This window comes from Sycon ciliatum, chromosome 5, assembly GCF_964019385.1.
Source record: "Sycon ciliatum chromosome 5, ocSycCili1.1, whole genome shotgun sequence".
In the NCBI taxonomy this organism is placed as follows: domain Eukaryota; kingdom Metazoa; phylum Porifera; class Calcarea; order Leucosolenida; family Sycettidae; genus Sycon; species Sycon ciliatum.
The window spans coordinates 11,818,274-11,845,664 of NC_088647.1; the positions used below are offsets into that span (position 1 = coordinate 11,818,274).

At 47.8% G+C, this 27,391-nt stretch overlaps 1 long non-coding RNA gene across 1 annotated transcript in view; it reads right to left on the reverse strand.

The window, feature by feature from the left end:
- Positions 1-26,857, reverse strand: part of LOC135816610 (uncharacterized) — a 27,804-nt gene extending 947 nt beyond the window's left edge. Inside the window, exons 1-4 of the long non-coding RNA XR_010553411.1 lie at positions 26,288-26,857; positions 7,907-8,006; positions 7,102-7,143; positions 4,583-4,653 (exon numbers count right to left, since the gene is read on the reverse strand). This is a non-coding gene — a long non-coding RNA (uncharacterized LOC135816610). The remainder of the gene's footprint in view (positions 1-4,582; positions 4,654-7,101; positions 7,144-7,906; positions 8,007-26,287) is intronic.
- Positions 26,858-27,391: the final 534 nt, after the last annotated feature.

Below are 27,391 nucleotides of genomic sequence, written 5' to 3' on the forward strand. Positions count from 1 at the left end.
GCACACACGCACACACACACGCATGCACACACCACACACACACACACCACACACGCACACATGCACACACACACGCACACACACACACACACACAAACACCGAGCACATTGAGAGTACAGTCATAAATAAAGTAATAATTTTAGTTCACTTACACGCACACTAAACATGCAGTACTCCCTCGTTATAACGGGTATGGTTAGAACATAAGCACCGTTAGTAAATAGAATCCCTTGGCGAAACTGCTCTGTACAACTGTTTGCAGGTCAGGCTACAACATAGTTTGGTAGTCCATAAAATTCGTTACAACAATTGAATTGGCCCTTGCTCCTGGACTGCCAAACCCTCATTATAAGATAATATTGAGCATGCACGACCAAGGTCCAAATACGCATAATACGCATAGGATAAAGCAGAAAGGCACAAAATATTATTATGCTATCTACATTATGCTATCTACATTATGCTATATCTACATTATGCTATCTACATTGTACTTTTAAAGTATGTATTTGTAGAGGTGGACGGTTTTTTGCATCTAAGGAACAGCAGTGTTGGAGATTTTCAATTATCTTATAACGAGTTGAAGTGCCGATAAATACATGTTGTACACTGTACTGAGGGCACCCCAAATCCTGCTTCTTATAATTATATATTTAGTTGCAAGTCCTGTTACAAGATTAATCTTGTTTAAAAGAATTCTTTGTTGATGGCCGAGAGATTTTCTACTAACGAGGGAGGACCTGCGCTACATTTCCTACTTCGCCCACTGAAGATAGTCATGAAGTTGAAAAGCACAAAGCACTGAAACTAAAGATAAAACTTGCTTCAACAATAGGAAATGCGACACATTTGTAAGCCACTGTCCAGTATTGCTATGCTGTGTGCAGTGTTGGTATCCCATGTGATACGTTAATGAAGTGTGCGCAGGGTTTGTCTGCTGTATGCAGCGTTGCTCAGCCTTGTACATAGTTGCTCAGCTGTGTACATGGTTGCTCAGTTGTGTACAGGGTTGCTCAGCTGTGTACAGGGTTGCTCAGCTGTGTACAGGGTTGCTCAGCTGTGTACAGGGTTGCTCAGCTGTGTCCAGGGTTGCTCAGCTGTGTACAGGGTTGCTCAGCTGTGTACAGGGTTGCTCAGCTGTGTACAGGGTTGCTCAGCTGTGTCCAGGGTTGCTCAGCTGTGTCCAGGGTTGCTCAGCTGTGTCCAGGGTTGCTCAGCTGTGTCCAGGGTTGCTCAGCTGTGTACATAGTTGCTCAGCTGTGTCCAGGGTTGCTCAGCTGTGTCCAAGGTTGCTCAGCTGTGTCCAGGGTTGCTCAGCTGTGTACATGGTTGCTCTGTGCTGTGCAGTGTTGTGGACAATATCACTGTGCTTGTGGACACACACACGGTTCAAGCAACAGAGCAACATTGTACACAACAAAGCCTCACTGTAAAGAGCAGAGCCACACGGTTGACAGCAAAGCAACACTTTTAAAGTCTTTACACAGCAAGGAGATGCTATGCAAGACAGAGCAACACTGCACGCAGCAGAGCGACAGTATACATGACAGAGCAATGCTGCACTCGGCAGATGATCCTACATTCAGCACAGATGTGCAAACAGCTGAGCAACACTACTGCCATGTAAGGAGATTGTGGCCATTGGACATAGCAGACTAATTCTTGATACAGCAGAGCAAACGTTACTAACTGAGACACAGCAGAGCAACAATAGAGACTGCAGGGTGATACTGGACCCATGCAGCAGAGCAACCCTGTACCCATGCAGCAGTGCGACCCTGGACCCATGCAGCAGTGCAACCCTGTAATAAAGCCAAACAACAACAACAAACAGCAGAGCAACCCTGGGAACGGAAGAGCAACCCTGAGAACAGCAGAGCAACCCTCGGAACGGCAGAGCAACCCTGGGAACAGCAGTGCAACTCTGAGAACAGCAGAGCAACCTTGGGAACAGCACAGCAATCCTGGGAACAGCAGAGCAACCCTGGGAACAGCAGAGCAACCCTGAGAACAGCAGAGCAATCCTCGGAACAGCAGAGCAACCCTGGGAACAGCGGAGCAACCCTGGGAACAGCAGTGCAACCCTGGGAACAGCAGGTCAAACCTGGGAACAGCAGACCAACCCTGGGAACAGCAGTGCAACCCTGGGAACAGCAGAGCAACCCTGGGAACAGCAGAGCAACCCTGGAAACAGCAGAGAAACCCCGGGAATAGCAGAGAAACCCCGGGAACAGCGGTGCAACCCTGGGAACAGCAGTGCAACCTTGGGAACAGCACAGCAACCATGGGAACAGCAGAGCAACCCCGGGAATAGCAAAGCAACCCTGGGAACAGCGGAGCAACCCTGGGAACAGCAGTGCAACCCTGGGAACAGCAGTGCAACCCTGGGAACAGCAGTGCAACCCCGGGAACAGCAGAGCAACCCTGGGAACAGCAGGTCAACTCTGGGAACAGCAGAGAAACCCTGGGAACAGCAGGTCAACCCTGGGAACAGCAGAGAAACCCTGGGAACAGCAGAGCAACCCTGGGAACGGCAGTGCAACCCTGGGAACAGCAAGTCAACTCTGGAAACAGCAGTGCAACCCTGGGAACGGCAGTGCAACTCTGGGAACGGCAGTGCAACCCTGGGAACGGCAGTGCAACCCTGGGAACAGCAGTGCAACCCTGAGAACAGCAGTGCAACCCTGAGAACAGCAGTGCAACCCTGGGAACAGCAGTGCAACCCTGGGAACAGCAGTGCAACCCTGAGAACAGCAGTGCAACCCTGGGAACAGCAGAGCAACGCTGGGAACGGCAGAGCAACCCTGGGAACGATAGAGCAATCCTTGTGATAGCCGAGCATTACAGTACACGTGAGTAGTTCCGCTTTGCTAGCTGCTGCAGTGTTGCGCTGACCTGTTAGGTGTTGCTCCGATGTTCACTGCTTTGGTGTGAACAGTGCTGCTTTGGTGTGAACAGTGGTGCTTTGGTGTGAACAGTGTTGCTTTGGTGTGAACAGTGGTGCTTTGGTGTGAACAGTGTTGCTTTGGTGTGAACAGTGGTGCTTTGGTGTGAACAGTGTTGCTTTGGTGTGAACAGTGGTGCTTTGGTGTGAACAGTGGTGCTTTGGTGTGAACAGTGGTGCTTTGGTGTGAACAGTGGTGCTTTGGTGTGAACAGTGGTGCTTTGGTGTGAACAGTGGTGCTTTGGTGTGAACAGTGGTGCTTTAGTGTGAACAGTGGTGCTCTAGTGTCTGCAGTGTCGCTCTAATTTGTGCAGCGTTTCCTACAGTCCGTTTCAAAGAGATTTACAATCAGGTTTTGGTCTTAAAAAGTATGAAGATAAGGGAAATTTGGACAACAAAGTACATAAAAGGGCTTGTTACGGCACGGCAAATTGTTCTGTGAAGGTTTCGGAACAATCGGACCAGCGGTTAAGGAGTTAGAATTTCGGCCAGGTTTCGGGCCTTTTCCCATGGTTAACAATTTGCCCTGGAAGCCAGTATCGATTTTTTATCAAAATCCACGATTTATCTTTTCCTTTTTGGCCTTGTGGTTATGAATGCTGTCTGCTGACCATGAAGTTGTGAGTTCAAATCCCAACCTATCTTCAAGTCAAACTTTTCTTTCATTGTTTTGGTGATCAAGCTGGTGCAAGACAAAGCCTTGAAGGTGGCTGCACCAAACGACTTGTTGGAGCTCGCGCTTCCTGCCGAACTGACTGGCACTTCACTGGCTCACGCCATGTGAACACACCCACAACACTGAAACGGTGTGAGTGAATACGGAAGTCATCGCGCTCTAGCCACATGTATTAGTAAGTACGTGTTGCACATCGCCATCGATCGATTTCTTTTTGAGAATTATTTTAGTATTTCAAGATCGCCAATTTATTTGAATTTATTTAGCAGTCAACGCCGTCTTCTATCAGCTTTCACAGGCGTCTGCTTTTCTCAAAATGTTGTCGAAGTCACACAGATAGCTTTGCCAAGCTTTGGGAATGAGTCTATGTCGATGTCGTTTTCATCACATGGTGAGAGTAAATCATCGCATCGCAGCTCAAAGAAACGATTTGGTGACCCATGCCGCTCGTCAACATTTAGTACACTTTCGACACGTCCTCTCTGACTCCATATCGATACGAGGAAGAACTCGTTTGTTGTAAACCAGAGTATCGACATTAGTGAGTTGTCATTTTTCGTGCTTTCGCGCGGAATATTTCTTCGAGTTCACAGTGAGTTTTTCCAGGCAGCGCTCGAGCGCTCATACGGTAAGACGGCAAACTCCCCAGCGCAATCACCAGGATTGTAAATCTTTTTGAAACGGACTGTAGCTACAACCCAGCGTTGATATGTGTGCGTACGTGTGTGTGTGTGTGTGCGCGCGTGTGCATGCTTGTGTGTGTGTGTATGTGTGTGTGCGTGTTTCTGCGTGTGGGTGTGGTGTGTGGGTGTGTGGGTGCATGCGCACGTGTGTGTGTATGTGTGTGTGTGTGTGTGTGTGTGTGTGTGTGTGTGTGTGCGTTTGTGCGTGTGTGCGGGTGTGGGTGTGTGGGTGTGTGGGTGTGGGTATTGTTTTCTCTGTCTTAATCAGCCTTGCTCACCTGAGTTATGCGTTGCTGCTCAGAGTAATCAGTTCCATTTTGCTTGAAAACATGCGGCGAATGAAGAAAAACTGCACATAGCATAGCAGCAGCACACACAATAACACCACACTTCAGAAAGCATAGGAATGAAGTCCAGAAATTCTCACAGGAGAGCAACACTCACAAGGAAGCAATATTGTGAAAAGCAGAGCTGCTCAATCAATCCAGAGCAACATTGAACATATGTATAATGCCGCCACCTTGCGCAGTGTTCCGCTTCAATCTGGTGTGTTCTGCGCTTTTTGCTCTGGCGTGTTCCGCGTCACTCTGGTGTGTTCTGCGCTTTTTGCTCTGGCGTGTTCCGCGTCACTCTGGTGTGTTCTGCGCTTTTTGTTCTGGTGTGTTCCGCGTCACTCTGGTGTGTTCTGCGCTTTTTGTTCTGCGCTTTTTGTTCTGGTGTGTGCAGTTACTGTGTGTGCAGTTACTGTGTGTGCAGTTACTGTGTGTGCAGTTACTGTGTGTGCAGTTACTGTGTGTGCAGTTACTGTGTGTGCAGTTACTGTGTGTGCAGTTACTGTGTGTGCAGTTACTGTGTGTGCAGTTACTGTGTGTTCAGTTACTGTGTGTGCAGTTCTGGTGTGTGCAGTTACTGTGTGTTCAGTTACTGTGTGTGCAGTTCTGGTGTGTGCAGTATGGTTATTCTTCTTAGTGCTTCGTTGCTCTGGTGTTTGGGCTGTTGACGTGCCATGCACAGAGCCGCTTTGCTGGGTCGAAAATGTTGTTCTGGCCTGTTAACAGTGTTCTGTTGATGTTCACACAAAACTGCAAGCAGCATAGCAACACTGTACACAGCATAGCAACACTGTACACAGCATAGCAACACTGTACACAGCATAGCAACACTGTACACAGCATAGCAACACCGTACACAGCATAGCAACACTGTACACAGCATAGCAACACTGTACACAGCATAGCAACACCGTACACAGCATAGCAACACTGCACACAGCATAGCAACACTGCACACAGCATAGCAACACTGTACACAGCATAGCAACACTGTACACAGCATAGCAACACTGTACACAGCATAGCAACACTGTACACAGCATAGCAACACTGTACACAGCATAGCAACACTGTACACAGCATAGCAACACCGTACACAGCATAGCAACACTGTACACAGCATAGCAACACTGCACACAGCATAGCAACACTGTACACAGCATAGCAACACCGTACACAGCATAGCAACACCGTACACAGCATAGCAACACTGCACACAGCATAGCAACACCAAGAATACATGAAAAGCAGAGTGTGCAGCTGGGATGGGTTCAACCGTTGCTGTCACGGAGGAATTCCGTCATAACAACATTTTAGTGATGTAGTAGTCATGGTAGTGGGTACAAGCAGGATTCAAGCAGGTACTAGGTCTCTTTCTGCACAACTGCAGCTCAGTTGTACGCACTATGCCATTTCCCGTCGCAGATCTGCACCAAATATGATGTAATTACGGAATTCCGCCGTGACAGACACCCAACCTAGGCCATAGTAGAAAAAGCCCCAAGCTGCACACTCTGGTTTTCATGTACTCTTGGCAACCCTGTACAAAGCATAGCAACACCGTACACAGCATAGCATCAAACCCCACACTGCACACACATCTGCATCAAACTGAAGAGCAATAGTACTGCCATTTGTTGAGATTGCGTGCATTGGACACAGCATAACAACATTGAACACAACATAACAACATTGGACACGACATAGTAGCATTGAACATAACATTGTAGCATTGAACACAACATTGTAGCATTGGACAGAGCAGAGCAATGCTAGACATGGCAAGAAACGCTAGACACAGCAAGAAACACCAGACAGGCAAGAAACGGGCACAGACTATAGCACATCACAGCAACACTAGACACAGCAGAGTAATACTAGACACAGCAGAGCAATACTGTACACGTGTGTGGTGTTGCTTTGCTGTGTGATCTACTATGTGCAGTGTGCAGTGTTGCTCTGACGTGCCCTTGCTTTGGTGTGTGCAGTGTCACTCATGTGTGGGGAGTCACTCATGTGTGGGAAGTCACTCATGTGTGGGGAGTCACTCATGTGTGCAGTGTCACTCATGTGTGCAGTGTCACTCATGGTACATGGTGTGTGTGTGTGGGGGGGGGGGGGGGATAAAAATGAAAAGGACCAAAAAATAGGGATTCACTTGCCAGAAAAGGCCACTTAATAGCTGTGTGGTGTAGACCAGGCTGAATAGTGGCGGACAACTCTTCAGCCTTGCAAGCTGTTGAATGGTGCAATCCCAGCACAAGTTGCTATGGCTTCTGCTGTAGCATCGCCATCACCGCCTCCCGGGATGGGTGTCAAATGGTCAATTGCGTGTGTGTGTACTGTATATATATATAATATGTGTGTGCGCGCGCGTGCGTGTGTGTGTGTGTGTGTGCGTGTGTGTATGTGTGTGTGTGTGTGGCTGTGTGTAGTTTTTCTCTGTCAAGACCAGTGTGGCTTACCCGAGCACTGGGTTGCACAGTGTTATTTGCAGTCCGGGTTTGCTTGACAAATGGGCAAGAAAAGCCACACACAGCATAGGAACACCACACACAATAGGAGCACACTCAGGAAAGAGTAGGATGGAAGACCCTAATTAAACATCTTACAGGATAGCTACATTCAGTAGCAATGCAATATCGCACAAAGTGGGGATGCTACAGTTAAGGCAACATTGGACAAGTGTAGTGGTCTAACGGGTAGCCAATAACCCGCTCCCTAGATGACTGACCTGATGCAAACATAGTGCTTCGCTCACCGGTATGCTTACGCCATGTACATAACACAACTGACGTGGTAACACTTGCAAAACATTGGCAGGTAGGTGAACAACACAACTGACATGGTAACACTTGCACAACATTGGCAGGTAGATGAACAACACAACTGACGTGGTACCACTTGCACAACATTGGCAGGTAGGTGAACAACACAGACGTGGTAACACTTGCACAACATTGGCAGGTAGATGAACAACAACACTTGCACAACATTGGCAGGTAGGTGAACAACACAACTGACGTGGTAACACTTGCACAACATTGGCAGGTAGGTGAGCAACACAACTGACGTGGTAACACTTGCACAACATTGGCAGGTAGGTGAGCAACACAACTGACGTGGTAACACTTGCACAACATTGGCAGGTAGGTGAGCAACAGAACTGAGCCATACAAGACTCTCATACCATGTACTTGTACGTGTATGTCCTAAGATCAAACCAGCTTGCCTTCATAATCCTAGCAATGTATACACCTGTACCAGTACCTGGTATTGACAAGGTCTGTTGGCTGCTCCAAAGTGAAGTTGTTCAGACGTCTTGATGCTGGCAATATCTTGCTTTTATCAGTGAGGCTGCGCAGGAGTGCTGAGGGCAACACACCCAAAAGGAGCAATCACGGCACGCTCACAACTTGTGCTCATGGTTCCAATATCAACCAGTACAGCAGCACAGCAGCACAACAACCAATACCAACCAGTACAGCCTTACAGCAGCACAACAACCAATACCAACCAACACAGCCTTACAGCAGCACAACAACCAATACCAACCAGCACAGCCTTACAGCAGCACAACAACCAATACCAAAAAGCACAGCAGCACAACAACCAATACCAACCAGTACAGCAGCACAACAACCAATACCAACCAGTACAGCCTTACAGCAGCACAACCACCAATACCAACCAGCACAGCCTTACAGCAGCACAACAACCAATACCAACCAGCACAGCAGTACATTAGCACAACAACCAATACCAACCAGTACAGCCATACAGCAGCACAACAACCAACACCAACCAGTACAGCAGTACAGCAGCACAACAACAAATACCAACCAGCACAGCCTTACAGCAACACAACAACTGATACCAACCAGTACAGCAGCACAACAACCAATATCAACCAGTACAATCGAACAACAACCAATACCAACCAGCACAGCCGTACAGCAGCACAACAACCAATACCAACCAGCACAACAGTATAGCAGCAAAAAATCCAATATCAACCAGTACAGCGGTCCAGCAGCCCAACAACCAGTACCAACCAGCACAGCAGTACAGCAGCACAACAACCAATACCAACCAGTACAGCAGTATAGCAGCAAAACATCCAATACCACCCAGTACAGCAGTACAGCAGCCCAACAACCAATACCAACCAGCACAGCCTTACAGCAGCACAACAACCAATACCAACGAGTACAGCAGCACAGCAGCACAACAACCAATACCAACCAGTACAGCAGTATAGCAGCAAAACATCCAATACCACCCAGTACAGCAGTACAGCAGCCCAACAACCAATACCAACCAGCACAGCCTTACAGCAGCACAACAACCAATACCAACGAGTACAGCAGCACAGCAGCACAACAACCAATACCAACCAGCACAGCGTTACAGCAGCAAAACATCCAACACCAACCAGTACAGCAGTACAGCAGCCCAACAACCAATACCAACCAGTACAGCAGTACAGCAGCAAAACATCCAATACCAACCAGCACAGCCTTACAGCAGCAAAACATCCAATACCAACCAACACAGCCTTACAGCAGCACAACAACCAATACCAACCAACACAGCCTTACAGCAGCACAACAACCAATACCAACCAGCACAGCCTTACAGCAGCACAACAACCAATACCAACCAGTACAGCCTTACAGCAGCACAACAACTAATACCAACCAGCACAGCCTTACAGCAGCACAACAACCAATACCAACCAGTACAGCAGCACAACAACCAATACCAACCAGCACAGTGGTACAGCAGCACAACAACCAATATCAACCAGTACAATCGAACAACAACCAATACCAACCAGCACAGGGGTACAGCAGCACAACAACCAATACCAACCAGCACAACAGTATAGCAGCAAAACATCCAATATCAACCAGTACAGCGGTACAGCAGCCCAACAACCAGTACCAACCAGCACAGCAGTACAGCAGCCCAACAACCAATACCAACCAACACAGCAGTATAGCAGCAAAACATCCAATACCAACCAGTACAGCAGTACAGCAGCCCAACAACCAATACCAACCAGTACAGCAGCCCAACAACCAATACCAACCAGCAGCACAACAACCAATACCAACCAGCACAGCCTTACAGCAGCACAACAACCAATACCAACCAGTACAGCAGCACAGCAGCACAACAACCAATACCAACCAGCACAGCAGTACAGCAGCAAAACATCCAACACCAACCAGTACAGCAGTACAGCAGCCCAACAACCATTACCAACCAGTACAGCAGTACAGCAGCAAAACATCCAATACCAACCAGCACAGCCTTACAGCAGCACAACAACCAATACCAACCAGTACAGCAGCACAGCAGCACAACAACCAATACCAACCAGCACAGCAGTACAGCAGCAAAACATCCAACACCAACCAGTACAGCAGTACAGCAGCCCAACAACCAATACCAACCAGTACAGCAGTACAGCAGCAAAACATCCAATAACAACCAGCACAGCTTTACAGCAGCAATACATCCAATACCAACCAGCACAGCCTTACAGCAGCACAACAACTAATACCCACCAGCACAGCAGTACAGCAGCCCAACAACCAATACCAACCAGCACAGCCTTACAGCAGCACAACAACCAATACCAACCAGTGCAGCAGTACAGCAGCACAACAACCAATACCAACCAGCACTGCAGTACATCAGCACAACAACCAATACCAACCAGCACTGCAGTACAGCAGCACAACAACCAATACTAACCAGTACAGCCGTACAGCAGCACAACATCCATTACCAACCAGTACAGCAGTACAGCAGCACAACAACCAATACCAACCAGTACAGCAGTACAGCAGCCCAACAACCAATACCTACCAGTACAGGAGTACAGCAGCCCAACAACCAATACCAACCAGCACAGCCTTACAGCAGCCCAACAACCAATACCAACCAGTACAGCAGTACAGCGGCACAACAACCAATACCAACCAGCACAGCCTTACAGCAGCACAACAACCAATACCAACCAGCACAGCAGTACAGCAGCCCAACAACTAATACCAACCAGCAGAGCAGTACAGCAGCAAAACATCCAATATCAACCAGTACAGCAGTACAGCAGCCCAACAACCAATACCAACCAGCACAGCAGTACAGCAGCCCAACAACCAATACCCACCAGTATAGCAGCCCAACAACCAATACCAACCAGTACAGCAGTACAGCAGCCCAACAACCAATACCAACCAGCACAGCCTTACTGCAGTACAACAACCAATACCAACCAGCACAGCCTTTTAGCAGAAAAACATCCAATACCAACCAGCACAGCCTTACAGCAGCACAACAACCAATACCAACCAACACAGCCTTACAGCAGCACAACAACCAATACCAACCAGCACAGCCTTACAGCAGCACAACAACCAATACCAACCAGTACAGCCTTACAGCAGCACAACAACCAATACCAACCAGCACAGCCTTACAGCAGCACAACAACCAATACCAACCAGCACAGCAGTACATTAGCACAACAACCAATACCAACCAGTACAGCCATACAGCAGCACAACAACCAATACCAACCAGCACAGTGGTACAGCAGCACAACAACCAATATCAACCAGTACAATCGAACAACAACCAATACCAACCAGCACAGGGGTACAGCAGCACAACAACCAATACCAACCAGCACAACAGTATAGCAGCAAAACATCCAATATCAACCAGTACAGCGGTACAGCAGCCCAACAACCAGTACCAACCAGCACAGCAGTACAGCAGCCCAACAACCAATACCAACCAACACAGCAGTATAGCAGCAAAACATCCAATACCAACCAGTACAGCAGTACAGCAGCACATCAACCAATACCAACCAGGACAGCAGTACAGCAGCCCAACAACCAATACCAACCAGTACAGCAGCCCAACAACCAATACCAACCAGCAGCACAACAACCAATACCAACCAGCACAGCCTTACAGCAGCACAACAACCAATACCAACCAGTACAGCAGCACAGCAGCACAACAACCAATACCAACCAGCACAGCAGTACAGCAGCAAAACATCCAACACCAACCAGTACAGCAGTACAGCAGCCCAACAACCATTACCAACCAGTACAGCAGTACAGCAGCAAAACATCCAATACCAACCAGCACAGCCTTACAGCAGCACAACAACCAATACCAACCAGTACAGCAGCACAGCAGCACAACAACCAATACCAACCAGCACAGCAGTACAGCAGCAAAACATCCAACACCAACCAGTACAGCAGTACAGCAGCCCAACAACCAATACCAACCAGTACAGCAGTACAGCAGCAAAACATCCAATAACAACCAGCACAGCTTTACAGCAGCAATACATCCAATACCAACCAGCACAGCCTTACAGCAGCACAACAACTAATACCCACCAGCACAGCAGTACAGCAGCCCAACAACCAATACCAACCAGCACAGCCTTACAGCAGCACAACAACCAATACCAACCAGTGCAGCAGTACAGCAGCACAACAACCAATACCAACCAGCACTGCAGTACATCAGCACAACAACCAATACCAACCAGCACTGCAGTACAGCAGCACAACAACCAATACTAACCAGTACAGCCGTACAGCAGCACAACATCCATTACCAACCAGTACAGCAGTACAGCAGCACAACAACCAATACCAACCAGTACAGCAGTACAGCAGCCCAACAACCAATACCTACCAGTACAGGAGTACAGCAGCCCAACAACCAATACCAACCAGCACAGCCTTACAGCAGCCCAACAACCAATACCAACCAGTACAGCAGTACAGCGGCACAACAACCAATACCAACCAGCACAGCCTTACAGCAGCACAACAACCAATACCAACCAGCACAGCAGTACAGCAGCCCAACAACTAATACCAACCAGCAGAGCAGTACAGCAGCAAAACATCCAATATCAACCAGTACAGCAGTACAGCAGCCCAACAACCAATACCAACCAGCACAGCAGTACAGCAGCCCAACAACCAATACCCACCAGTATAGCAGCCCAACAACCAATACCAACCAGTACAGCAGTACAGCAGCCCAACAACCAATACCAACCAGCACAGCCTTACTGCAGTACAACAACCAATACCAACCAGCACAGCCTTTTAGCAGAAAAACATCCAATACCAACCAGCACAGCCTTACAGCAGCACAACAACCAATACCAACCAACACAGCCTTACAGCAGCACAACAACCAATACCAACCAGCACAGCCTTACAGCAGCACAACAACCAATACCAACCAGTACAGCCTTACAGCAGCACAACAACCAATACCAACCAGCACAGCCTTACAGCAGCACAACAACCAATACCAACCAGCACAGCAGTACATTAGCACAACAACCAATACCAACCAGTACAGCCATACAGCAGCACAACAACCAACACCAACCAGTACAGCAGCACAGCAGCACAACAACAAATACCAACCAGCACAGCCTTACAGCAGCACAACAACCAATACCAACCAGTACAGCAGCACAACAACCAATACCAACCAGCACAGTGGTACAGCAGCACAACAACCAATATCAACCAGTACAATCGAACAACAACCAATACCAACCAGCACAGGGGTACAGCAGCACAACAACCAATACCAACCAGCACAACAGTATAGCAGCAAAACATCCAATATCAACCAGTACAGCGGTACAGCAGCCCAACAACCAGTACCAACCAGCACAGCAGTACAGCAGCCCAACAACCAATACCAACCAACACAGCAGTATAGCAGCAAAACATCCAATACCAACCAGTACAGCAGTACAGCAGCACAACAACCAATACCAACCAGTACAGCAGTACAGCAGCCCAACAACCAATACCAACCAGTACAGCAGCCCAACAACCAATACCAACCAGCACAGCCTTACAGCAGCACAACAACCAATACCAACCAGTACAGCAGCACAGCAGCACAACAACCAATACCAACCAGCACAGCCTTACAGCAGCACAACAACCAATACCAACCAGTACAGCCTTACAGCAGCACAACCACCAATACCAACCAGTACAGCAGCACAACAACCAATACCAACCAGTACAGCCTTACAGCAGCACAACCACCAATACCAACCAGCACAGCCTTACAGCAGCACAACAACCAATACCAACCAGCACAGCAGTACATTAGCACAACAACCAATACCAACCAGTACAGCCATACAGCAGCACAACAACCAACACCAACCAGTACAGCAGTACAGCAGCACAACAACAAATACCAACCAGCACAGCCTTACAGCAACACAACAACTGATACCAACCAGTACAGCAGCACAACAACCAATATCAACCAGTACAATCGAACAACAACCAATACCAACCAGTACAGCGGTCCAGCAGCCCAACAACCAGTACCAACCAGCACAGCAGTACAGCAGCACAACAACCAATACCAACCAGTACAGCAGTATAGCAGCAAAACATCCAATACCACCCAGTACAGCAGTACAGCAGCCCAACAACCAATACCAACCAGCACAGCCTTACAGCAGCACAACAACCAATACCAACGAGTACAGCAGCACAGCAGCACAACAACCAATACCAACCAGCACAGCGTTACAGCAGCAAAACATCCAACACCAACCAGTACAGCAGTACAGCAGCCCAACAACCAATACCAACCAGTACAGCAGAACAGCAGCAAAACATCCAATACCAACCAGCACAGCCTTACAGCAGCAAAACATCCAATACCAACCAGCACAGCCTTACAGCAGCACAACAACCAATACCAACCAACACAGGCTTACAGCAGCACAACAACCAATACCAACCAGCACAGCCTTACAGCAGCACAACAACCAATACCAACCAGTACAGCCTTACAGCAGCACAACAACCAATACCAACCAGCACAGCCTTACAGCAGCACAACAACCAATACCAACCAGCACAGCAGTACATTAGCACAACAACCAATACTAACCAGTACAGCCATACAGCAGCACAACAACCAAACCCAACCAGTACAGCAGAACAGCAGCACAACAACAAATACCACCCAGCACAGCCTTACAGCAGCACAACAACCAATACCAACCAGTACAGCAGCACAACAACCAATACCAACCAGCACAGTGGTACAGCAGCACAACAACCAATATCAACCAGTACAATCGAACAACAACCAATACCAACCAGCACAGGGGTACAGCAGCACAACAACCAATACCAACCAGCACAACAGTATAGCAGCAAAACATCCAATATCAACCAGCACAGCGGTACAGCAGCCCAACAACCAGTACCAACCAGCACAGCAGTACAGCAGCCCAACAACCAATACCAACCAACACAGCAGTATAGCAGCAAAACATCCAATACCAACCAGTACAGCAGTACAGCAGCACATCAACCAATACCAACCAGGACAGCAGTACAGCAGCCCAACAACCAATACAAACCAGTACAGCAGCCCAACAACCAATACCAACCAGCAGCACAACAACCAATACCAACCAGCACAGCCTTACAGCAGCACAACAACCAATACCAACCAACACAGCAGCACAACAACCAATACCAACCAGCACAGCAGTACAGCAGCAAAACATCCAACACCAACCAGTACAGCAGTACAGCAGCCCAACAACCATTACCAACCAGTACAGCAGTACAGCAGCAAAACATCCAATACCAACCAGCACAGCCTTACAGCAGCACAACAACCAATACCAACCAGTACAGCAGCACAGCAGCACAACAACCAATACCAACCAGCACAGCAGTACAGCAGCAAAACATCCAACACCAACCAGTACAGCAGTACAGCAGCCCAACAACCAATACCAACCAGTACAGCAGTACAGCAGCAAAACATCCAATAACAACCAGCACAGCTTTACAGCAGCAATACATCCAATACCAACCAGCACAGCCTTACAGCAGCACAACAACTAATACCCACCAGCACAGCAGTACAGCAGCCCAACAACCAATACCAACCAGCACAGCCTTACAGCAGCACAACAACCAATACCAACCAGTGCAGCAGTACAGCAGCACAACAACCAATACCAACCAGCACTGCAGTACATCAGCACAACAACCAATACCAACCAGCACTGCAGTACAGCAGCACAACAACCAATACTAACCAGTACAGCCGTACAGCAGCACAACATCCATTACCAACCAGTACAGCAGTACAGCAGCACAACAACCAATACCAACCAGTACAGCAGTACAGCAGCCCAACAACCAATACCTACCAGTACAGGAGTACAGCAGCCCAACAACCAATACCAACCAGCACAGCCTTACAGCAGCCCAACAACCAATACCAACCAGTACAGCAGTACAGCAGCACAACAACCAATACCAACCAGCACAGCCTTACAGCAGCACAACAACCAATACCAACCAGCACAGCAGTACAGCAGCCCAACAACTAATACCAACCAGCAGAGCAGTACAGCAGCAAAACATCCAATATCAACCAGTACAGCAGTACAGCAGCCCAACAACCAATACCAACCAGCACAGCAGTACAGCAGCCCAACAACCAATACCCACCAGTATAGCAGCCCAACAACCAATACCAACCAGTACAGCAGTACAGCAGCCCAACAACCAATACCAACCAGCACAGCCTTACTGCAGTACAACAACCAATACCAACCAGCACAGCCTTTTAGCAGCAAAATATCCAATACCAACCAGCACAGCCTTACAGCAGCACAACAACCAATACCAACCAACACAGCCTTACAGCAGCACAACAACCAATACCAACCAGCACAGCCTTACAGCAGCACAACAACCAATACCAACCAGTACAGCCTTACAGCAGCACAACAACCAATACCAACCAGCACAGCCTTACAGCAGCACAACAACCAATACCAACCAGCACAGCAGTACATTAGCACAACAACCAATACCAACCAGTACAGCCATACAGCAGCACAACAACCAACACCAACCAGTACAGCAGCACAGCAGCACAACAACAAATACAAACCAGCACAGCCTTACAGCAGCACAACAACCAATACCAACCAGTACAGCAGCACAACAACCAATACCAACCAGCACAGTGGTACAGCAGCACAACAACCAATATCAACCAGTACAATCGAACAACAACCAATACCAACCAGCACAGGGGTACAGCAGCACAACAACCAATACCAACCAGCACAACAGTATAGCAGCAAAACATCCAATATCAACCAGTACAGCGGTACAGCAGCCCAACAACCAGTACCAACCAGCACAGCAGTACAGCAGCCCAACAACCAATACCAACCAACACAGCAGTATAGCAGCAAAACATCCAATACCAACCAGTACAGCAGTACAGCAGCACAACAACCAATACCAACCAGTACAGCAGTACAGCAGCCCAACAACCAATACCAACCAGTACAGCAGCCCAACAACCAATACCAACCAGCACAGCCTTACAGCAGCACAACAACCAATACCAACCAGTACAGCAGCACAGCAGCACAACAACCAATACCAACCAGCACAGCCTTACAGCAGCACAACCACCAATACCAACCAGTACAGCAGCACAGCAGCACAACAACCAATACCAACCAGCACAGCAGTACAGCAGCAAAACATCCAACACCAACCAGTACAGCAGCCCAACAACCAATACCAACCAGTACAGCAGTACAGCAGCAAAACATCCAATACCAACCAGCACAGCCTTACAGCAGCACAACAACCAATACCAACCAGTACAGCAGCACAGCAGCACAACAACCAATACCAACCAGCACAGCAGTACAGCAGCAAAACATCCAACACCAACCAGTACAGCAGTACAGCAGCCCAACAACCAATACCAACCAGTACAGCAGTACAGCAGCAAAACATCCAATAACAACCAGCACAGCTTTACAGCAGCAATACATCCAATACCAACCAGCACAGCCTTACAGCAGCACAACAACTAATACCCACCAGCACAGCAGTACAGCAGCCCAACAACCAATACCAACCAGCACAGCCTTACAGCAGCACAACAACCAATACCAACCAGCACTGCAGTACATCAGCACAACAACCAATACCAACCAGCACTGCAGTACAGCAGCACAACAACCAATACTAACCAGTACAGCCGTACAGCAGCACAACAACCATTACCAACCAGTACAGCAGTACAGCAGCACAACAACCAATACCAACCAGTACAGCAGTACAGCAGCCCAACAACCAATACCTACCAGTACAGGAGTACAGCAGCCCAACAACCAATACCAACCAGCACAGCCTTACAGCAGCCCAACAACCAATACCAACCAGTACAGCAGTACAGCGGCACAACAACCAATACCAACCAGCACAGCCTTACAGCAGCACAACAACCAATACCAACCAGCACAGCAGTACAGCAGCCCAACAACTAATACCAACCAGCAGAGCAGTACAGCAGCAAAACATCCAATATCAACCAGTACAGCAGTACAGCAGCCCAACAACCAATACCAACCAGCACAGCAGTACAGCAGCCCAACAACCAATACCCACCAGTACAGCAGCCCAACAACCAATACCAACCAGTACAGCAGTACAGCAGCCCAACAACCAATACCAACCAGCACAGCCTTACTGCAGTACAACAACCAATACCAACCAGCACAGCCTTACAGCAGCAAAACATCCAATACCAACCAGCACAGCCTTACAGCAGCACAACAACCAATACCAACCAACACAGCCTTACAGCAGCACAACAACCAATACCAACCAGTACAGCAGCACAGCAGCACAACAACCAATACCAACCAGCACAGCAGTACAGCAGCAAAACATCTAACACCAACCAGTACAGCAGTACAGCAGCCCAACAACCAATACCAACCAGTACAGCAGTACAGCAGCAAAACATCCAATAACAACCAGCACAGCTTTACAGCAGCAATACATCCAATACCAACCAGCACAGCCTTACAGCAGCACAACAACTAATACCCACCAGCACAGCAGTACAGCAGCCCAACAACCAATACCAACCAGCACAGCCTTACAGCAGCACAACAACCAATACCAACCAGTGCAGCAGTACAGCAGCACAACAACCAATACCAACCAGCACTGCAGTACATCAGCACAACAACCAATACCAACCAGCACTGCAGTACAGCAGCACAACAACCAATACCAACCAGTACAGCCGTACAGCAGCACAACATCCATTACCAACCAGTACAGCAGTACAGCAGCACAACAACCAATACCAACCAGTACAGCAGTACAGCAGTACAGCAGCCCAACAACCAATACCTACCAGTACAGGAGTACAGCAGCCCAACAACCAATACCAACCAGCACAGCCTTACAGCAGCCCAACAACCAATACCAACCAGTACAGCGGCACAACAACCAATACCAACCAGCACAGCCTTACAGCAGCACAACAACCAATACCAACCAGCACAGCAGTACAGCAGCCCAACAACTAATACCAACCAGCAGAGCAGTACAGCAGCAAAACATCCAATATCAACCAGTACAGCAGTACAGCAGCCCAACAACCAATACCAACCAGCACAGCAGTACAGCAGCCCAACAACCAATACCCACCAGTACAGCAGCCCAACAACCAATACCAACCAGTACAGCAGTACAGCAGTACAGCAGCCCAACAACCAATACCAACCAGCACAGCCTTACTGCAGCACAACAACCAATACCAACCAGCACAGCCTTACAGCAGCCCAACAACCAATACCAACCAGTACAGCAGCCCAACAACCAATACCAACCAGTACAGCATTACAGCAGCACAACAACCAATACCAACCAGAACATCCTTACAGCAGCACAACAACCAATACCAACCAGCACAGCAGTACAGCAGCAAAACATCCAATACCAACCAGTACAGCAGTACAGCAGCCCAACAACCAATACCAACCAGTACAGCAGCCCAACAACCAATACCAACCAGTACAGCATTACAGCAGCACAACAACCAATACCAACCAGAACATCCTTACAGCAGCACAACAACCAATACCAACCAGCACAGCAGTACAGCAGCACAACAACCAATACCAACCAGTACAGCCTTACAGCAGCACAACAACCAATACCAACCAGCACAGCCTTACAGCAGCACAACAACCAATACCAACCAGCACAGCAGTACAGCAGCCCAACAACCAATACCAACCAGTACAGCAGCACAACAACCAATACCAACCAGTACAGCCTTACAGCAGCACAACAACCAACACCAACCAGCACAGCCTTACAGCAGCACAACAACCAATACCAACCAGCACAGCCTTACAGCAGCACAACAACCAATACCAACCAGCACAGCAGTACAGCAGCACAACAACCAATACCAACCAGCACTGCAGTACATCAGCAAAACAACCAATACCAACCAGCACAGCAGTAAAACATCCAATACTGTAAATATACAAACTTTCGGCAGCTTTTTAATTTCGGCTATATTCGGCACCGACCCAAAACGCCTAAATTAAAACGCCGATGAAATTTTTCACAGCATCTGTCGCACTATACCATGCCCTCTACCCCACGCCGAAAATAAATCGCCGCCGAAATGTCAAAAATCGTGAAGTGCCGAAATTTTGCAGCGCCGAAATTTTGTATATTTACAGTACCAACCAGCACAGCAGTACAGCAGCAAAACATCTAATACCAACCAGCACAGCAGTACAGCAGCACAACTAATACCAACCAGCACAGCAGCACAACATCCAATACCAACAAGCACAGCAATACAGCAGCACAACTAATACCAACCAGCACAGTGGTACAGCAGCACAACTAATACCAACCAGCACAGCAGTACAACAGCACAACATCCAATACCAACAAGCACTGCAGTACAGCAGCACAACAACCAATTCCAACCAGCACAGCAGTGCAGCAGCAACATCCAATACAAACCAGTACAACAAGCACAGCAGTACAACACCCAATACCAACCAGTCCAGCAGCACAGCAACATAACAACCAATACCAACCAGTATAGCCATGTGCTTGTCCGAATTTCTAGCTCACATCCATGTGACCAGCCAGGGGCAGAAGCACAGGCCCAGTACACATTGCAGCGCATGTACAACTCCAAGGGCATAAAACTTAGTGTACATAATCATTACCGATTTGCACGAGTGTAAGCTGCAAATTCACCCAAAAAAGGGGTGCAGCTTATACTCCGACAGTTAAATTTACGGTGATAAAGATGTATTTCTCGCCGGGTGAGCGCAGCGAGATAGGCGAGAAATGATTTCTCGCGAAATATTTTCAGTTGCAAATATGGCATCTGGTGTGTTCTTTGTTGTCGCTTCTTTTCCCGACGTCTTCAGTCAGTTTTGAGTCTCACCAGAGTCACATCCGGCTGCGGCCAACTACCCTTCACTTTCTTCATCTTTCTGTGAGAACCGGACCTATAGGCCGGTAAGAAGGCAATCATGCCTGTGCAATTGGTGAAGTAAAATAAAAGTCAACAACACAACAACTTTGTGTTGTCGCTATTGCTGTCTATGTCTCTGTGTATGCCAGTATATGTGGAGCGAGAATAGGATAGATGTCTGTATTGCGTGGCTCGCGGAAGTGTTGGAGCTAGGTGTCAGGTCGCTGAATGTCTCAGTCCTCTTTGTCAGTTTTGTGCCATTTTGTCGCACTCGCTGACTGTGTATGATATGGTTATGTTGGTGGACAGTTCGTCATAACTCATAACATTTCTCTTTCTCCTTTGTTATCACTGTATTATTATCTCGTGAAATTGGAGGTCCGCTTGTAAAAACTTGTCACTTTGTGCTCTTGCTCGTATCTATGAATGATATCGGCTCGGCATCCGCCTTATTACAGTACAATAATTTCCACATCAACAGGAGTGCCCAAACAAGACATATTATTCCATGAAGTTTTGCCACAAGAGTACATGTACTTTGTGTTAACGACAATGATCATTTTTTTGCTTTGTGATGCAGCATACTGTAAAAGCACACATTTCGGTGATGTACTATTTTCGGTATTCTCCAAAATTGGCGGTTCGGTGGAGGGAAATTTTCGGTAAAACCCGTTTTCCAGGTAAGTGTACTAGTACTACATGTATACAGTATCGGTAGTGCCGAAATTTTCCGTGCGTTTTATTTTCAGTGAAAATTGTTGGCAATGAAGTTACCGAAAATAAAACACCACCGAAAATTTCTGCTTTTACAGTAGATGTAGAGGTCTGCTTTGATGAACCCTACTACAGCTACAAAATCTACTTGTAATCCAGTCCAGAAAGAATATTCTGTGAGATGTCACAGTAGGCATGATCAGTTAATACGTAAGATCAATAGTGGTCCCTCTCAGGCCCCGCTCGACAATTACTTACTATACACAGTTTCTGTGTGGATTAATCTCTCACCCCCCCTTTTTTCCCCTCCCGAAATCACAGCGTAGGATTCCATGTCTGTAACAACCTAATAACAAAGGACATCTTATCCCTGGGTGGACCGCAATCACCCACTACAACAGTTGGTCCACGGACCAATATCCTCGGATATTTGGCAAAATTATATAAATCGACTAAAATATGCACTGAATAGAGGTACCAGAGCGAGGGGTAACTGCTACTCACAACAATACAGTGCAGCCAAACCATCTATGCTTGCCCACAGATCCAAGTTACCCAGTAATGTTTAGCCATCCATTTGGAGACTAGCAACTTGCTGAGTCCCTCTAACGAATCGATCAATTCAGCCTGTCCAAAGGCAGCCATAACGTAGGCCCATAGTCTGCTACAACATCTCCCCAAGCGCCAACATCTCCCCAAGCTACAACATCTCCCCAAGCGCCAACATCTCCCCAAGCGCCAACATCTCCCCAAGCGTCAACATTTCCCCAAGCGCCAACATCTCCCCAAGCGCCAACATCTCCCCAAGCGCCAACATCTCCCCAAGCGCCAACATCTCCCCAAGCGCCAACATCTCCCCAAGCGCCAACATCTCCCCAAGCGCCAACATCTCCCCAAGCGCCAACATCTCCCCAAGCGCCAACATCTCCCCAAGCGCCAACATCTCCCCAAGCGCCAACATCTCCCCAAGCGCCAACATCTCCCCAAGCGCCAACATCTCCCCAAGCTACAACATATCCCCAAGCTACAACACATGGCCTTGAACGAAGTAATCCACTTAAAATCACTTGTGAAATAATCAAATTTTGAACTCTCTAACGGCCATGCATTAGCCGAATCCTACGTCACGGCGGAGAAGCACACACGAAGCACCTCTATATGCCTTTTCGCTCAATTGCCAGGACTGAGACATCATGAGAATAATCCTTGTTTTCTTAGAAACTCAAATGAAGCCACCACAAAGTGTTCACTTGCTGAACTTCACAACATGACAAGAAAGAAGTCCTGGTCCACGCAACAGATCAGCAAGGACTGTAACAGTAGCACAAGATCGCCCAGAAAGTATTTCCTGTGTACTGGGCTTCTACTGCACGTGAGTTTTCACATGCAAGCCATGCTCACACTAACCAGTTCAAAATTTCCGTTCGGTTGTTATGAGCACACGTACTTGGTGTGCATGCGCGAATATAATCATGCCTTTCTCAGGCCCCAGAGGGCCGCGCCCCGAAGAGTACATTCTTTTTCGATTCTTGGTTCCAACTCGCAAGACAAGCTCAAGTGTAGGACTGCTATGTCGTGATTTCCTACTTGTATTGCGTGACATTGATTCGCATGTGAAACTCGTGTGCACTAGCTACCCAGCACACCTACAGGAGAAATTTCTGGCCCATCTTGCGCTACTGTTGCAGTCCTTGCTGATTCGCTGATGTTGACCAGGTCTTCTTTCTCATCATGTCGGGCTGTTGTCCAGCAAGTGATGTTTTGTGGCGATTTCATCTGAGTTTCGGAGTTTGTGTCCGACACTAACAGATACAAGTAAAACGTTGTGTAGTCAGAAGGTGCAACAACTTTAAACTGCTCAGGTCGTTGAATGTCAGTATGACATCAGTCAGTGTTGTGCTACCTGTTGTACATTCTGACTACACAACATATTGTTTATACTCAGTCTGAAGTAATGTGTTGTACATTCTGACTACACAACATATTGCTTATACTTCTGAAGTAATGTGTTGGACACAAATTACGGGTAGCAAGTAACAATTTGGTCATTTCCGGTCATTTTGAGTTTCTGCAAAATTATTCCCCATGATCTCTCAGTACTGGTAGCCGAGCGAAAAGGCATATGGAGGTGCTCCGTATTGGCTGATCTGCCGCGAGGATGAATTCGCGTAGAGCATGGCTGTTGGAGAGTTCCAAATTTGATTATTTCCCCAAAGGATTTTCTAGTGGCTAGCTATTTTCAAGGCCATTTGCTTGCGATTGGGGACATGTTGTAGTAGACTATGGTGGTGGACCACCCCAAATTTCAGGACGTAACCTCGCTGCTACTGGCCCTTGAAGATGGCTTTTGTTATGGCTGCTTTTGGAAAGGCCAAATTGTTGATTCGTTCGAGGAACTCAGCAAGTTGCCAGTTAGAGGGTTAAACATTACTAGATAACTTGAATCTGTGTGCGAACATAGTTGGTTTGACTGTGCTGTGTTGGTGTGAGCAGCAGTGCCGTCTAGTTCTTGCACCTTGTTTGAAGTTGTTTCAGTGCGTATTTTTGTTGATTTCTTTGATTTTGCCCAATATCTGGGGACTTTTGATCTCTGTACCAAACTGTCATAGTGGGTAAACGAAGTCCACCCAGGGATAACAGGAGCCAACTTTGAGTGAAATCGTAAATTCGGCCCATCACGGTCTCGTTGATATTTGGTCATCATGATTCCGTTGCCTAGTAATTTTCACTCGAAATGCATTTCGTCTACTAGACTAGAATACCCAAAACGTCTAAATTAGTAGTGACCTAAAATTAAGAAGAAAGGATCAATTGTTTACAAGTTACCCGTAGTTGTCCAATACTGGCAATAATAAGCATGGTATTGATGAGTCATAACTTCCAACAAGTAGCACAATAATGACTGCCGTGGTACTGACAATCAACGACCTGACGTTTAGCTCCATCACGTCTTGAATGCGCACGCCAACAGCGTTCCAATTCGAAAGGCTCCAATTTATGAAATAACGTGAGAAAGGGGAAGGCGAGTGCACTCAGGATGAAAACAAGCTAAACATTACAGCGAGCCAGGAATGTTAGCTTTGAGTATCTGATGACAAAAGACCAAGGACCACGGCACAGGACAGTCACAGCTCACTCCAAAAACGCGAAACTACAACCACCCAGCTTGGGAGGCTCACATGTATCGTAGACAAGCAAGCGTCAGGTTGTTGAATGTCAGTACCACAGCAGTCATTATTGTGCTAACTGCTGCACGTTATGACTCATCAATATCATTCTTATAATTGCCAGTGTTGGACAACAACGGGTAACTACAGGTAACTTGTAAACCTTGCGGATGATTCCCGTATGTCGTATGACTGTCACCTTGGGGTGGAAAGCTCGGTCCTGCCTGCTGAACGGTGATGGAACTGGTTCCACTGTCCGTCATCATTTGACAACGGGCAGGGACCAGAATCCACTGCCCATCGTCACTTCACGACGGGCAGGAACGAAATGAGTCTACCATTTCAGTGACCAGCTTGATTGGGTCGCTTCTGCCCTGAAAGTACATGTACAGTCGAGTCGCGCGCTGCAGAACCTTGAGCCCAAGAACGTCCAGCCTGAAATGCTAAGAACGCCACAGCCTAAAGTTAAGAACGGCAGTGTTGGTTTTCCGGCAGCCTTTGGGATACATACGATCCAGTAAGAACCTTTGGGATACATATGATCCAGTAAGAATTGTTTCTAAGAATGTGCTATAGGAGCACAGCCAGATTGCAGACAAAAGAACGCCCCAGGCTAAGCCCTAGGAAACAACATTGTTGACATTGTTGGACGCGCGACTCCACTGTACTGTAGTCGTACATGGTTGTTGAAGTCACTCTCAGCTCACACTCTCAGCTCACACTCTCAGCTCACACTCTCAGCTCACACTCTCAGCTCACACTCTCAGCTCGCACTCTCAGCTCGCACTCTCAGCTCGCACTCTCAGCTCGCACTCTCAGCTCGCACTCTCAGCTCGCACTCTCAGCTCGCACTCTCAGCTCGCACTCTCAGCTCGCACTCTCAGCTCGCACTCTCAGCTCGCACTCTCAGCTCGCACTCTCAGCTCGCACTCTCAGCTCGCACTCTCAGCTCGCACTCTCAGCTCGCACTCTCAGCTCGCACTCTCAGCTCATACTCTCAGCTCACACTCTCAGCTCATACTATATCTCTAGTCACAGAATGGTTCATGTACCTCACACGATCACCTAACTGTCTTTGGCTTGGGAGCAGCCGGGAAACACGTTCCAGTCACTCATACTCGGGTAGTACCTCTGTTCATCCAGCCCTTGCGGCAGACACGCGGCGTGGGCTGGATTCTTCGGTACTGCCCTCGTACTCGTGCAGGAACCGGTACGTCTTTGCTTCTGATTTTTAATCCTTGGCTCTCCATCCGAGTCAAAACTAAAAGGAAAATTAATATTTCATCCAAAAACTGTCTAATTTTATCGTGTAAGGTCATTCTTGCCTATCCGACCTCACCGTTGCCTCCGCATTCCTTCAGCGCGTCTGCAACCTTGAAAGTACTGATGATAGCTGTACTCCCGGCATTGAAGATTCAAACATAGTGGTCTTCCAATTCCTAGCGTATTCCAGACAGGTTCCTCCACCCTGCAGCTGACCTCGGCTATTGAGACTTGCAATAGCACTAATTGATAATATCACTGTTTTGGGTGTCCATGCGTAGCGAAGCATAGCGAACAACGGCTTGGCAGGAACGACTGAGGGCACCAGGACGTGGTGCATAACTACTTCCACGTCTGCTAGCTAGTGCCAGAGCCTGTTGAAATGGCCTGCCCGCTAGAGGCCTTCCTTGCCTGGAAGTCAGAAAGTCAAAAGGGTAATTTCAACACGAGCTCTTTTCGTGGCGACTGACAATTCTTCACAGAAAGACCTTTTCTGCTACTGCCTTGAATACCTCTCAGCAACGGTTCTGACAGAAAATTTGAAGTCTTCTGCGGTAAGGTAGTCTATAAACTGAAAGATATTTTTTCACAAACGCGAGCGCCAGGACAGCAAGAAGCCCTCTCTTTATTCTGCAAGCTAAAGCCAAAAAGTAAGTCAGCTACTGACAGTGACACCACTGTACTGATACCACTGGGTATCACTATCACTATATCAGTGTCACGTCATCATGGTCATTACACTAGGACGAAACAGTTCTCACCAGGGCCAGGGAGTCATCACAATAATAAACAGGAAGCTTTTCTGACTGGGTTGCAACAAAGACTGAAAGTATAATGATAATAATTATTATGTATACTAAACAGTTTGACGAGCCGTGCAAATAAAAGAATGGGGCATTGGTCTGCGCTAGCACTGCCACTGACTGTGTGATAGTGTGAACACCAACAGGCCGATGATTGTCTGTAGTGTAGACTGTGTAGTGTAGTCGTACTGTAGAGCCCGAGTAGATATGCAAGAGCGGTAGATCTACGGGTTACTTACAGTGCTGGCAACTGAAATCCGACCCCCTCACTGGTGCGCTCACATCGCAAAGACCCGAAATAGAGGCCGCTAGAAAGTGAACGCGCCGCCCAGGCCAGGGGGTCGGATTTGAGTTGCCAGCACTGTACGAGCTTACTA